The sequence below is a fragment of the Athene cunicularia genome (assembly GCF_003259725.1).
Source record: "Athene cunicularia isolate RWA chromosome 8 unlocalized genomic scaffold, athCun1 chr8_part1, whole genome shotgun sequence".
Taxonomy (NCBI): Eukaryota; Metazoa; Chordata; class Aves; order Strigiformes; family Strigidae; genus Athene; species Athene cunicularia.
The window spans coordinates 4359155-4375434 of record NW_020799109.1 but is presented as its reverse complement, the minus strand read 5'-3'; the positions used below and the strand labels follow the sequence as shown (position 1 = coordinate 4375434).

The 16280-nt window shown below is 42.1% G+C and overlaps 1 protein-coding gene across 3 annotated transcripts in view; it reads left to right on the top strand.

The window, feature by feature from the left end:
- The window catches only part of FGGY (FGGY carbohydrate kinase domain containing), a 291445-nt gene that overhangs the window by 35738 nt on the left and 239427 nt on the right, over window positions 1-16280 (top strand). The window lies entirely within an intron of this gene.

Sequence of the window (16280 nt, the reverse complement as noted above, 5' to 3'; positions counted from 1 at the left end):
CGGCAACTCCCTGCCAGGAGGGTGCAGAGAGGGGGGATGAGTCTCTGGAGCCAAGGAGCCAGCGCCAGGCCCCGAGGGAATGGCCTCAAGCTGCCCAGGGCAGGGTCAGGCTGGCTCTGAGGAAGGATTTCTGTGCAGAAGGGGCTGTTGGGCGTTGGAATGGGCTGCCCAGGGCAGGGGGGAGTCCCCGGGATCCCTGGAGGGGTTGAAGAGTCGGGCTGAGCCAGCGCTGAGGGATCTGGGGGAGTGGGGAACGGTCAGGGTGAGGTTCATGGTTGGGCTGGAGGAGCTTCAGGGGCTTTTCCAACCGAGATGATTCTGTGATTCTGTTATGTAATTTTTAGGAAAAAACAGAGTTGCTATGGAGTAGTAAAAATGATTATTCCTCCTCTAACCTAAGTTACTCACTTAGCAACAGTCCTAAACTAGAAGTGCTGAGCCTGAGTTGATGCTTCTGTATAGTTGTTTGCCTGTTAAAAATATGACAATATCTTTATTCTTTCATGAATGCTAATAGTATCTTCCTTACTTGATTTGTTGGAGACAGAATTTGTCCCAGCTAATACTTCTCCTTGGCTGATCCAGCTGAGTAATTAAGTACATGCCTAACTACAGTAACCTGAGTAGCATGACTAACTAGAGTATGATTCCTTTTGTACTTAAGAGATTGTGAATATTTGGATGGGTTGGGACTGTTATGAGCCAGTTCATACTTTAATGGGATTTTTGTAGGGATGGTCAACTATACACTTTTTTGGTGCATTTTTGACAAATTAAAGATACTTTTGATCACTTCTGTAGATAGAGGAAGGGAACATTTTTCAGGAGCAAGAGAGCCCTTTTCTGTTCAGCCCTAGGTGTTCAGATGTGCCTGCAGTTTTTATCTGGTTTTCCACGATGAAATGGTTTTGCTCAGTGCGTATTACTGTGACTTGAGCAAATTCTGGTTTGAGCTGATCAGTGTAGATTCACTGAGCTTTGCTGGTTTACTCCAGTGAAGAATCAAGTTTTTTCTTCTGAAATAAACAGTGGTTTAAACCCTGTGACCAGTCTGCAGTGATCTTTGGGGGACAACAGACTTGTCAGCTGGACAAGTCCCCACCTATGGTACACCTTTTTCCAAATATAGTCCAGTGGTACTGCTTTTTTTCCCAAAGCAGATTTGGGAAAAGAAAGAGTAAGCAGTGGCATGTAGGAGGAGAGTGATCAGAGGGAGCGCTGGGATCTCTGCAGCTCTGAAAAGCAGGCCACCCTCATAGGGGTCAAAACCGCAGGAGGAGTGCAAGGAAGACGATACAGCATAAACTGTAATTATTGTAGTGAAATATCTCCCCATAAAATGTAAAGTGCTTTGAGACCTTGAAAATCTGGTTTAGTTCTGTGTTTATGCAGCACCTGAAACACCAGAGCCCTGATCTCTGAGTGGGACTTCTGGGTGCTGCTGTGGTATAAAAAGTGAAAAATACTGAGAAAAACGCTACTGGGACAAAACATGAGATTCTCTGTATTAATGACATTGCAAGACACAGGAATCTAAGAATGTGTTTGACAGTCTGTCATTGTAACCACCGAAACCTTAAAGGTCCAATTAAAACCTCATAAAGAGTAATTCAGTCATGTTTGCATATGTAAAATAAAATGCTTTCATAGCTCAGCTTTATGAGCATGTATGGACTCTAAAAATTCTGAAAACATTCGTGTATTTTTATGAATGTCATGAACTCAAAATTATTTAGCAAATTTTGCCGCTTTTTTTTTTCCTCTGCAGGCTTTCACCATTGCTTACAACCCAAACCACAAATAAAGCATTAAAATTATTGATGTGAGCTAAGCAGGAGGGCTATTGCCAAAAATAGCAGTATTCACTCAGGCTCATTCTATGTAGCTCTGGAAAAATTATTCCCATGCTACAGCAAAGATCACATTTTTTCCTTTCTTCACTAATAGCAAAAATATTACCTTTCAAGTGGTCTGTTATTCCTGCAGCTGGGGGATAAGCAGGTTGGATGAAATTTAAGGTAGCTAAATGAGCAGGGCTTGCTGATCCAGCCTCCTGCTAATACAGTGAATGATTTATGATGCTCTACTCTCCTGGTGCCTTCCCACCCCCTATTTTTGCCTTCAAGATGATGGCAAAATGAGGCAAGTGGGCAAATGAGACCTTGTCTTTGACCTAACTGAGCTCAAGGAGCATTGCTCTTTTTTCTTTCCACTTTAATGAAGTGCATGGGAGCAGTTTGAGTGCATGGCTGGGCTCTCAGAGAGTATGTTCAGAATGGATGCTCACAGTCCTGGCTCGCTGTGACCAAAAAGACATTTTAACACCAGAAAAAACACGGGCACTCTGAAGTTTGAAAAGAGTATGGGTAGGTACATGCATGACACTTGTCTTGTGTCGTGTATCAACATCCTCTCAGAGAGACTGAGTCTGCTTGATAGTGATGGAAAGACATTCTTGGATGGTAGTCCCCATGTGTGGTGCTCTCTTAAAGCCGGGATCCCCAATTTGGGTCATTTTCCCCCATATCAGCAGCAGCACGTGGGAGTTCCCCAAATGTACAGAGGATTCTTTATCATATGCTGAATGGCAAAAGCTCAAACTTACTCCAAGTTATGTGTGCAACCTTGCTGTGCCTAGGCCTTGCCAGATGTTTCAAGGTGGCTTCACACAGGAGCTGGTATGTCTTAACTTCCATGAGGTTCCCCCAGGTACACGTGACATGTCACATACATTAACACTGAGGCCTTGATAGCAGAGCTCTGGGGGAGAGGTGTACGAGCAGCCAGCCCTCGTGGGTGACCTCCACCTCCCACATTGTATCAGATCTGCTTTCCTGTCTCCTGCAGGAGAGCACAGCACCCTTGCTGACTGGTCCTGTGTTAGTTTGTGACACTCCCATCAGGTGTCTGTACGGGAGGAGCTGAGCTAGCGCTTGGCAGACATAGTCTTTGAAGCCTCCAGAAGTGAAGTAGCTGTTTTATGGGGTTCAAACTGCAGCCCTGGGAGCTGTAGCGTACATGGTCCCAGGCTGAGTCAGTACCAGTGGTAGGAAGAGCCCACCAGTGCTGTTGTGGGGGGAGACAGGAGACTTTGGAAGGCAGGTGGAATTTACAGAGAAATAAAAGCGATCCGATAAAGTGCTGAGAATGAAGGTGAGATGTGTAAAGGAGAATTTTCTAAAAAGAAACTGATAATCCTGAGGTGCGTTACATTGTTGAAGGGAATGATATTGTCCATGGTGGTAAGTTCCTTTTGGTAGGTACAACTCTAATTACTAAGAAAATGCACTTTGATACTTCCTTTGGTCAGCGAGAGTTAGCTTTTGTGCCAAGCAGTGCTTCTTTCTGCATTGAGATTAACCACAGCACAGAGGCTCAGATGATTTGTTAGCTGATGCTCCAAGTGATTTAGAAAACGATTTGAGGAGCAGGTTTTGGAGCTGGGTTCTTTTACCACCAACGCCCAGGTTTGTCTTTTGGCAGATCTGTAACTACCTCACTGCCTGTAGTAAGATGAGTACAACTATTTGTTATTTTCCCCAGATGATTCGAAAGGCTAAATTTATTTGTGTGAGAATATAGGTTTTGGAGATCTTAGAACAGTCTCAGTACGAGGAACGATCATTGCCAGTTTTAAAATCTGTCCTTGAGTCCGTGATTCAGAAATAAAATTATCACGAGCAAAACTAAGAAAGAAACCTGATATCCCTGTAAAACTCAACCACAAAGAGCTCATTCTGTTGATGAGCTGTTACCAGAGATGGGATAGCAGAGACAATGGACAAGTGCTGTATGGGGTTTTAGCAGTGACCCTGGAGCCCGTTAGGCTTTTGTGTCTCACTTTGGAAAACCCTGTGTTGTACTGAAGCTGTGGAGAAATACACAGTGATTAAGAACTTGGTAAGCATTGCACATCAGGTTATGGGAAGTGAGACTGAGCTCATTCCTGCACTTGCTGTGTGTGAAAGGTTTTACCTTGGAGAATAGTAGCAGCAGTCCACAGGGAGGGCTGGGAAAGTGTGAGGATGCTGATGGCTGCATGGTGAGAGTGAGAAGAAGTGATGAAGATTTAGGCCTGGGGAGAGAACAGCTTATTAATAAGCTGAGAGAGCAGTGGCAGTAAAGGTAGGACCTACAGAAAAAGGAGGATCCTGGGAGAGATGTGTGCCTCCAAGCCCCCTTCTTAAATAACGTGGAGAGAAACACATGCACATCATTGTTGTAGGAGTTTTTCTCATTAGATCAAAAGGACAACATCACAGCAATCTGTTGCTTCTGCAGAAAACACAGCATCCAAGAGGAGGAGGAGACACATGTGGGCAGCAAGAAAGCTCTTGAAAAACAACTAAGGAGACAGCATGGAAGAAACAGCTTACGGGGTGGGGTCGGAGCAGTCCCAGTGCAGTCAGAGAGGAATGAGAAGGCAGATGAGTGGGTGAGGACAGACACCCTACTGAATGTTGATTGTGGCACAGCCTCCATCTGTCCTTCCTTGGTGCACCCACTCCTAGTGCTAGGAATAAGCTGTGATACCATGGAATCAGATTGCTATTTGTAATGATAAAGCTGCTGCTGAGAAACACAATCTTTGTTTCCTAGTGAATGATAAAGAAACAATAATAAATGGTGTTTACAGACCCGAGTTGTTTATCCTTCTTTGCAGCAGCTCTCTTTTTCTCTACAAACTGTTTTGCATGTGCCATCACAGCCTCATGCACTACACTCTTACCTTTCTTCAGCTCCAGTAATTCATGGCTGTGAGAACGAGGCACTTAGATGCCAAATAACCTCCACACTAAATAATCACCACAGGAATTGATGCTAATACAAAGCTACATCCAAGAATTCAATAACTTCACTGCTGACAACCCAGCAGAGTTTCAGCGATTAACACCTTCCTGTTGTGAAGATTCTCCTTGAGGACTGTGGAGTAAAATAAGTCTAGAGTTGGTTAAACTGTGCATTCCAATTTAAGCATCAATCTAAAAATGTAAGTTACCTTCAGAAAGTAGAATGCCTTCAATGTCATTTAATTCTTTATACATTCATCAAAAAGACTTTGTAACTTCGTGCATCTTCCCATCAAGAAACTGGACAGGGATATCAGATGAAAAAGAGGAGTTTTTTTCCTTCCTTATTCTTCTTTCAGATGGTTAGCAGGGAGAAGACAGAACCATTCAGAACCAGCCCTACTGTGCTACCTTAGCTACAGGGCAAGTACTCAAATGTCTGCAATACTAGCACAGTATGAAAAGCAGAAAGTCAGACCAACTTCCAGACCCAGGTTTGCTGTTAGATTAGTTCTCTCTTGACTTGTGTACTCGACACTTCCCTTATGATGGCCTTGATACTGAGGGTGACTCTACAGCTCCAGGTGTCTGAATTTTGTGTTGCTGGTAGAGTTCTGTTTCAGAGAACAATCCTGCTTAAAAACCTCAGGAGCGTTGCACAAAGGCACAGTGAAATGTCAGAAGTTAGCAAAGACATGTATTTTTATTTCAGCACTGAATTTCCCTTGGAAGTATTAGCCCTCTCTCTTGGTATGAAATGACTGACTGCTCTACATGAGGGTGTTACCATGTTCTGAACCTGACTTTAAACACAGTCCACATTAGAGCCAGGAGAGGTCACTGCCAAAGGTGGGCTGTGTGTTCTCCCTGAGGTAACAGTATGTGATCCTGTTTTAGGCATATTTAAGGTGAGAAAAAAAGAAATCCACAGGAAAAAAAAAAAAAGTAGCTAAATCTTTATGCGTGTTTTCTTTTTGGAGGGAACACCTGTCTGGGGTAATACTTCATTGCATGAATTCATGAGAAGTAGGAAAGCAGCCCTGTTTACTTCGACTTCATTAGTGGCAGACCAACATCTCAAATGAGTACAAAGTTTCTTTTTTTTGCCAGCTCCAAACAGATAAAATTACTGCTTGGTAAATTCCACATAACCTTTAAGGCTTTCAATCACAGCAGTAAATGCTACTGTGCCCCAGCTCCTGCTTTTACTAAATTGTATTATAAGCACCTTAATTACAGTCCATGCTGTCTGATGGGCCATGGAAAAGGTCGTCTTCCAAAGAACATATGATAACAAGGGTGGAGTGATCCTGGTCGTTTTTCGTCTGTTGGGAAAGAAAGGGCTTTGCAGAGAGAAAGATTAATAGTAAACAATGTTAATCTAAATATATTTCAGACACAAAATACCACATTCCTTCAGGCTTGCCTTCTTGGGGAGTACTGGCATTAACCATTTTACTGTGGGGATAGCTACACAAAGGCATGCTCCTTCTCTTCGGAGCAGAGCTAAAAATGAGGTATGTTTTTGTTGTCATTCTACTGTTGAAGCTGCAGCAGTACAATGAGGTCTCTCACTTGCGCTGCTTTTAGCAGTTGAGTTCAAGGCTTCCAGGTTGAGATCTAGTTCAAGGGCAGAGAAGTGAACAGAAACATTCACAGTGACTTCACGGTGGTTTGAACAAATTCTCCACGCTGCTGCAAAAGAGGAGAATCAGACCTGGGTCTTACAGATGGATTAGTCCTCCATTACAGCCCATGTCTGCCTCTTTTAAAATTATTTTTATAGGTCAGATCAAATATAAGTTGGAGGCAGCTCGCTTTTTAAGTCTCTGCTGTACTCAGTATAGCAAAGCATCTGGCAGGACGATTTCATTTCTGACTCCCACTGTTAATGGCATGGCTTTGGGCTTTGGGTAGGCAGGCTATCCTTATCATCTTGGCAGGCTTCCAGCTCCAAATAATAATCCATTAACGTCTACCCTGCTGGCATTCTTGCCAAATACAAGGGATATCTTTTAAATAAACATTGGCAGTTCCCAGTCGGAGGAAAGAGAAAGGGAGTAGAGGAAAAACAATCCTTGACATTTCAGTGACTTTGCAGGGCTAGCTGACACCTGGTACCACCCTTATCTGCGGGTGTTTATGCAGAGCTGCAAAACACAGCTTCTTCTGCTGGTTCTTTTGCTTTCTTTAAATAGAACTGGGAAGACTTACAATGATGGGAGTAACTTTCATGGATAGGCACTCTTTTCTTTGCCTTTTCTTTTTTTCTAGCTTAGGGAGACCTCAGTGTTAACATCTGTGCTCCTGTTTTCCTCTGAAGTACAGCAAGAACAGTGTAGCAGGCTTGCATGCTTCCTACTTCGCCAAAAGTTTTTTTTTTTTCCCCACAATTTTCCTCCCCAGTGGATTAGATACAACACAGATTAACTTTCATGGGGACAGCTTCCCACCTGACTTCCCATCTCTTCATCCATCAAAGCAAACAGCCACATTGATCTGCCAGCAATCAGAGTAACTGGGGCTCACCCCATTCTCAGCGTTCCTTGGGAAGTGCTTTTTCTGGTTGTTTCAACCATTTCACTTTCTTTCTCTGTAGCTGAACTCTCAATGACAGCTTGAGGTTTATTTTTCCAGCTGTTATATTTTGCTTAATAGCAGTAAAATTACTTGTTTGGATATCTCACAGTATCAATAAATGAGCTGTCTAGCTTTTATTTTTGCAGTCCAGTTAAGATCTTTAGTACAATTCATTTTTCCAGAATTTGATTGGGAGACAGTAGAATATTTATTGTTCAAAGAATAACATAGGGTCAAACTTAGAGTTTTCTACCCAAGTCTGGAACTGGATTTCCTATCTGCTTGTTTGACCTTGATTCACTGATTGTGCTGTGCTACCTTAGCATGTATCAGAGGTGGCTAAGGGTACAAACTCTCTTTTATTCCATCTTTATAACAAATTAATTCAAAGATTGGACAGTAGTTTAAGGGATTTGAATTCTTGATTCTAAGGACATTTTGGTAGTTAATTCTCTCCTCTAATGACTTGGGACTTGGTTGGCAACTACTCCCTTGCCAAAATTTCCTCAAATTTTATATTGTATTTGCAGCATTGTATTTTGCTAGCCCCTTTTCATCTGAGTGGTTAAGGCTGTTCCTCTCAAAACCCACCATCTCCACCCATGATTAAACTTCCTATCAGGTTAGCATTGCTACTGAGTTTTCTGATGGACGGTTAAAAGTCTCCTATAATCCTATTACTTGTGTGTGGGATGGGGCAGAGGGAGGCACCCTAACTGCTAAAGGGCATGGGGCACACTGGCAAAGTGCAGAATGCATTTTTTGACCAGATCCTCATTTTGGGGCATTAAGCTTTTATGTCTCAACACTTCCCTTTTTGAAGCATGGTGACATTTGAATATGTGAATGTGTTTTCAATGGAGATAACTCAATCACCAGCACTGGGAGCTTGTATATCTCCTCATTAAAATGGAACCAATCTGAATCTCCCCAAACCAATCCTTGCTGTATTTCTAGTTTAATATATCACTCCACCCCTGGGCAGCCTGTATATGGTAAACCTTCTGCTATTTCCTGCTCAGTTATTTATTGCTGGAGCCAAGCTAGTTTCAGTTCCTGAAGCACCAAGCAAAGCAAATGTGGTTAGAATGGAGTTAACTGGAAATATTCCCAAAAGATAGCAGATTTACTCTCAGCACATACTGATCTACCTACAGTGGAAAAGAAACATAATTTGTAAATCATAATCTCTTCCCTGTGTGTAGACTCTGTCCGGACATTACAGGCCTTCGTTAATAGTCTGTACTTAAAAAGAATTATGAAGAAAGTGCTGCAGGCTCGTCACAAGCAGACTGTAATTGAAAATACTGTTAAGCATCTTAGTGGAAGTTATCCCCTTAGTCGTTGAAATACTGCAGCCAAAGTGTAAAAAGGGGGTAAGAGCACAAGTATATAGTATTGAGGGGCTGCTTAAAGTAGGCAAATGCATATTAAGTAAACGTAGGTCCCTAAACAGGATTAAGGTGACACATCTGTTGCTCTGCTTTCACCATTGTATTAGACTGTACCAAACCCTACCTATTGGAACATGTAATGTCTCTACTTTTGCTAGCCAAGAAGATCCTTAAATGCAAGTCTGCTCAGGTAGGGAGAAGGGAGGCAGCTGCAGTTGCTGTGTGGGGTAATAAAATTCTTCATTGAGCACATTTAGCAGGGAGAAGCACTCTGTAGTAGCATCCATCTGAGTCCAAATCTGGCGCTGTTAATTGAATTTAGATTAGTCTAAAACTAAATATCTCTAGCCTAGATCTAAATAAATCTATTTCTCTCCTCCAGGGGAAACATCACTGCTAGCCCCCCTGCAGTATGAGGGTGAAGGGTGAGGAAGTGCAACATTGCTGCATTCAGTAGAGGCTGTTGGGTTGTGCCAGGTGAGGTCTGTATTCTGCTTTCCTGAGAGTAATCCTAAAAAGTGCTTTGTAGAGTATGCCAATGGATTTCTGCAGAACTCTCACTAGTACCTGCTTCCCTTAGATGATAATGCTTGCAGGGCAGGGAGAATATTTACCGTGGTTTGCTAAAGAAATGTCTGAATTTCTCCTCCAGAAACTTTTCAACCTGCTCTTCAAATGAGAAGGATGGAGGTCTTGAAAATAAAATCCCGGATGTTTAGTGAAAGTAAAAAGGCCCAAGATGTGTCTCCTTATCTTGTGCCTTCCCCTCTCCCCAGGGATGATTGCAGTAGAGGTGAAACACTTAATTAGACACTGTGGAATCCATGTAGGAATTAGTCTCAAGAAACAAAATCCATAGCAAATCTGTCGTCAGTAGCTCTTCTGTTCACCAGGTTAGTTGTTTAAATAAAGGAATGCAGTAGTAGAGACACTTTGCTTCAGGTCTCCGTCTTATAGAGAAAATACTCCCTAAGTATTTTCTAACCCAGATTTCAAGAACAACAATGTGTAGCTGTGCTGGAACAAGTGCTATTTTTAAGTTTCCTGTGGTTTGAGAAATTGTCAGATTTCTCTGTCTGAAGGATCGAGGGATCCAGAAAACCAATTCTGAGTTTATGGTATGAACGTTGAATGAATACAAAAATGAATCGACACTGATTTTCTGCATTGTAGCAGATGAGAGGAGATGAAAGATCTCAGCTATGCTAATGTCAGTCCAGAGCAGCTCTAGCAGCTGCAGGCTTTAGTTAAATAAATATTATTTAACCTAGTTCAGGAAAATCCCTACACTACTACAAAACAAGTTTTTCCACTCTTACGGGTCATGACCGTATACGGAAGCAACCCACGCTGATAACCTGTTGCACAACTGATACTGAGTAAGAGTCTGCAAAGAGCAAGTCTCTGTACCTGCTGCCCTCTGCTCTGTCTAGCAGGCCTGTCCAGGTTTAAATGGTGTAAGCTTCCATCTCCCATGCGTATCTAATCCTACCCATTAGTTGGTTGTCCACAGGCAATGCCTTTTTTTGGTGCGAGCAGAGACAGTTCGCTTGCAGAGATCTATATATCCTAGTAAATGTCCCACTGTACATGGGAAGATGCTGTCTGTCTTCTAGCTGCACCTCTGATGCTGTAGTCTACGTGCTACTTTGGGGATTTTGTTATGGAACAGTTTCTGGAGCTTTGCTGGCTCTCACTGGTACGGCTGTTCCCATGTGCGTGTGTTACTGGGCCTGGTATAATATGTGTTAAGACTACACCATAAAAATACTTTTCTTTTTCGTTATTGTAACACCATAGGTGCTATTTATGTGTTTGACGTGCTCCCTGTGACACAGCCTTTCTTGTTTCACAGCCAGCAGGCCCTGTGCCTGCTTCTTTCTTCTTTGTCTCTCCTGCTCATGTATTCACATGCCCCATAGATATCAATAGTTATGATTAAATATAAGAGATGCAGTGCCACTACTTGTATATTGGCACAGGAGAGGAAGAGTACAGGGGAGAGGTAAGAGTTTTGTTTTTATGCAGACTGAAACATTACAGTAGCAGAAACGATGGCACTTACAGTAATGTCACAATCTCCTGAATAATATAATTCCATCATTGCCTGGAAACAGCACTTACACAGGGATGTATTTCACTCTTGAGTAATTGTATAGCATCTCAGCAAATGAGTAGTACTTTTTCCATCCAGGAGATCATGAGGGCTCATGTGTATTTGGTGATCCCAAGACTTCTTTCCAGCAATGCCACTTGCATAGGCCCTCCCATGCACCTTTGCACCAAGGCACCTTCTTGACTACGTGTCACCCTGTGCCCTCGGCCTCTGCGAGTGGAGGAACTGATGAGGTTGTGATGGGAGCTATTGCCTACTCTTGTATAGACTAAGTGACAGCCCCAAGTTGCTCCTTGCAATTCAACATGTTACTGGAGGCACACATCAGACTTTGAGGCATTTTTTTGTCTTTGTTTGATACTCTTTTGGTTTCCTCATCTGAATGAACTTCAAGGCACCGACACCTTTCCCACATCCTCTGAATTTGGCAGATGTCTTTTTTTAGACCTTCAGTAGTGGAGCACAGCAGCAGTCTCTTCTGGATCACATGAATTTATAAGAATCCAGAAGCCCTTCCTAGGTGATGTTAGACCAAAGAAACCAATGATATGGTGCTACCCATCTGGGGACATAAGGCAGCGTATATACAATGCTCTTAGCGGGGACTTTTATATGAGAAACATCACATTTTATGCCATACAATGCATTGATCCTAAGACACACTTTAAAAATCTGATACGGGAATGGTACCCAAATGAGGAGTTGCATGGCTTATAAAATCCTGGTGTGGCTTTACAATGCAAAATGACACATCTGGCATCTAGCTGAGAGAGCTTTTTCACTTTTTTGTCCTATACCAAAATGCTTTCTCCAGGGAAAAAAGTATAACTTAAATTGCCCAAAATAACATGCTTTCAGTATTAGCAGCATATGGCTATCTGTGCCCTGTGAAAGTGGAGAAAATATCACATATACAATCAGCACATTATGTTGTTGACCAAAACTAAACTGGAAAGTTTTTAAGAACAACCACTGTATAATGTCAGATTACCACAGTGTCTGGTTTTGGGAGCCTCGTTCTCTTCTCTGAGAGTTATTATGCCAACATATGAAAGAGAAGACTAAATGGAAACCAAGAAAGATATCATTTTCCCTCTTCTTTCTTTTCCTGTTGGGAGTGTTTCTGAATAAAACTTAGCCATTCCAGTACCTAACTACTATTCAAGATTGCTTGCCAGCCTGGGAAGTTGTTATGCAGGTTGCCCTTAAATAGCTCGTGTTTGACTGCAGAGCACCTGTTAGTTGATTGGGAGACAGTAAAATTCAGGGCAAAGGCTTCCCAAACACAAAGGATTGCTTGTGGAAAAAGACCTTGTTGATCTTGGATGAAGTTATAACCACCACTTGATGACTTTAGTGAGGCATTGTATGGTGTACTAAGTCTGTACATGTGTTTCTGTGTGTGAAAAAACAACACCTGAGCTAAACAGAAGAGAACAGAGCTAAACAGAAGAGAACAGAGCTAAACCAAGTCTCCTCCTAACGGTCTTTCTTCAGGTGTATTTTATGGAGGCCTTGTGAAAGGACTTTTTGTGTAAGCCCCTTGGAAACTCTTTCCAAAGCTGCTGTGCAAAAGTGCCAGAGCCCGTCGGCCACCTTCCTGCTCAGAGCTTGCATCTTGTAGCTCACGTCTTTCCATTTCAGACTTTGGTCCATCAGGTCAGGTGTTCCAGGCCCTGCCAGAGTTGTTTGCCTTGGTGATAGGTGGAGCAGCTTGAAATAAATGAGAATTTTTACAGAAAAGCGTTTTCCCTTTATCCCAGTCGCTGTTTGTTCAACTGTTGGCGCACACTGTTGCACCCTTAACTTTGGTTCATGCCTCCTGCTTTGCTGTGCTCTCCAGAGGCATTTATCCCTTCTCTTAGAGTCAGCTTTGTGTTCTGACTCATCCACTATTGTGTTTGTGGTTAATTTTATGGGGCAAAGCAACTGGGATAACCTTGTGAAGATCAAAACAGAGTGCTTTTAAGTGACACGTGGTTACAGTATTAATTTTCAAATACATTTAGGAATAATATTGACATTCATTTGTTCTTTACAGAAGTGTGCTTGTTTTGAAAGATAGATGAGCAAAAACTTTTCATGATGACATAGTTCATCTATGAAATAACTTGTTAATTTTCAGAAATTTTGTTTTAAAAGAGCTACTCTCTGAAGCTCTTCCCCAGAAGACCTCAGTCTAATCCAGAGCCCACTAGAATCTGTGAACATCATTTTGTTTTGCTGACTTGGTTTCCAGTAAAGTACTGAGTTATGAAACATGGGGACACTTCGTGCTGACTTGTATCTGTAGGGTCTCCTTGCTCCTCAGGACCTCTTTTTTTGTGGTTCAACTAACTGTAGTCTGCCGGAATAACTTTGACTTTCTTAGCAAGATTTGTTACTCTCTGCAGAGCTTGTCAAAATTTCCTCTCACTTTCATTGGTAGACATTCAGTGAACTGGCGCAGTATGAACAGCGTGGCCCAAAATGTTTACGGTGAAGAAAGCCATACCACTATGCTTTTGGCAAACAGCTGCCTTCTGAATACTTGCAAGATCTTCCCAGTAACCTCTGCCTCCTTTCCCAGTAGCTCTCTCAGGGGCTGTTGCGGGATGCTGCTTTGTGCATAATTGAGATTTGCCACCAGACAGGGCAGCCTGCTCCATCCATAGCGCCTGCAGGAACTGCCTAGGAGCTGGTAGTTATTTCTTAGCATTCAAGTTACTTCATACCTTTCTTTTAACTTTTCAACCAGAAATGAGTTATTTCTTAACCACTGTGCAAGACAGCACCTCTGAAATCTTGCCGAGTTTGGGATTTACCACCCCATCACACACACACAATACCTTTTACCCCACTCCAAATGCCAGAATGGACACAATCCACGTGTTTGAATGCAAAGCACCCAGGCTCAGGTTGAGGGAAAGCCATGCAGTACACTGATCACGTGCAGCAAGCTGATCTTCGGCTGCAGTTTTTGTTTAAAACCTGATTATTTGTGCAGGCTGGATTCTGAAACATTTGGTTTGGAGATGGAAAAGCAGAACGGACAAACTGGATGATTGCCTGGTGTGCTACAACAAAGGCAGAGAAAGAAGGAGCCTCTGGTATCATTCAAGTGCTCGACTGTTTTTTTAAATAGGTATTTTTTCAGTTCACAGCAGGCCATTGACACCAGAAAGTGCAGCAACAGCAACTTCGGTGGTGAAACTGCCGATGTTACAATCGGAGGGAGATAAAGTGAAGTATTTGTTGGAGTGGCGGTACCAGGAAATGGCTGAGACATCACATGACGGAGGATGTGCACTCTGTAGCAGAGGGACGTATTTACTTACAGGCTAGACTTCCACCAGACTCGACCAAAGGCAGTTTTGGCTAGTTATTTGAATTACCTGACCCATTTGCAGTAGGAAGTCATTATATAGATAGTAAATACCTACCCCACCCTTGGTAGGCAGACAGACTCTTTGCCAAAACGGTCTAGCTCAGCTTCACAGAATATAAAATACTGTTCCTTTTGAGTTAAGACTGTCATTGTGAAGACACTAGAAGCTGCTGCTGTTTCAGTTAACTGCTCCACTTCTTGGCATTTAATCATTGTGGAGAAAGCCTTTAGGATTTACCTCTTACCACCACCTGCAATACAAATCATACATAAAATAAGTCTGAAATTTTTCTAAGGTACAAATCACTTGTTTCTCCCACTGATGAGAACAGCTCCCAGGCCCTCCGGCAGTCAGGGAAGTTGTCTGTGTCAGAGGGTTCTGATAGGAGCTTTACAAAACCATTCATTTGAAGTGTTGGAGACTCCAAGACAGTTTTCCCTCAACTTTTTTGTTTCAGTTTCTTGTTATGAAATCTGCAGCTAACTTAGCACCCATAACATGCTTGGTGATTCATTATTGTTAATTAATGGATGAATTTAAAATTTTAAGCAAAGTGCTTGAAACATTATCTCCAAGTTAACAATTTTTTTAAAAAGTCATGCGGCTATTATAATAATTTTTAAATGTCAATTATTTTCCCCATAAATAGATGGGATTTCACCAAAATCGGTGGCCTGCACCAGTGTTGACCTTTAACATAACCCAGCCATTTGTCACCAAAATAAGATTCTGATCTTGCTTACACCAGAATATAGTTGGAGAAAGTCCATGAGAAGACAGCAGATTTATACTAATGCAACTAAGAACAGATCTGGTCCAAAATAGATTTTAAAGTATGAGGGCTTCTTTTCAAATTAAAATGATGACGGCCTTTGCTTAGACTGGAGGAGTAGGTGATGCTAGAAAAGAAGGAAGAAAAGAATTGTCACGTCTTCTACTGCACATATATCTCATTGTAATTTTGCTTGTATTTTGTGAGGCTTACGTGAGTCTTATGTGAGACTAAAGATACTGATACTAAAGATACTGGGATGGGTCAGAGCAGTTCATTTAGGAGAAACTGAAGTGAAAATTTTATTTCCTTCAAAGCTCAGAGTTCAGGGTGTAATCTTTGTTTGATAAAACCAGGGGACGATCTCGTCCTCTGCAAAAGCACTGACTAGTCACTGAAGCCAACCTGATCTACCTATATGCACAGGGCTCATGTATTGCTGCTGACTTCTCCGTGCACCACACGCTTGCTGCCTGGGTTGGGTAGGCTTAGGAGAGACCACAGACAAGTTAAAAAGGATTTATGCTCCTAGTCTCCTGGATCATTAGTCACATATGTATGGTGTTAAGAACAACATGTTGCATTGGGCTCAACAGGGAATTTTAATGCACTAAGGCAAAGATCCATAAAGGACTCCGCTCTGAGTCTGGGCTTCAGAAGCATTAATTAGGATGCTACTTTGCCTGCACAGTGTGTTGGGAGAATTCAGTGTGTAGTAATGGGATTCACATGTACCAGTACTCTGAGCAAGGGGGACTGAGTTAGTGAGCTGGAAAAATGCTGAAGAAAAGGATACGTTTCTGTGCTTCAGTTGGTACCCAAGCCCTTTTCTAGGATCTGACCCTGAATGCTGAAGTTTTAGCAATGTGTACCAGTCAGCCTGTGTTTACAGTTGCACTGAGTTTCCTTAGGGAAATAAATCAAATTAAACTTTTTTTCATTCAACCCTGTTATTAAAGTAGAAAGCTGAACACCAAACTGCACTGGAGGCCCAATGCTATACTGGAGCCACACTTCCCTTGTTTCCATTCTGTTTATGAATGCCCTTCATCAACTAATCACTGTTTGGCACAGTATTAAATTTAATCACTGAACTCCAAAACGTTGTAATGTGTCTACCTACTCCATGGTTCCATTTGGATGGAAATTTTCTATCTCGTTTAAAGACTATTAAAGCCCTGCCTTTCTTGTTCAGAACAAAAGACTATTGTTTACTTTGTTTTTCGTTATTTTCGTATTCAACAAAAGATTATTATTCTG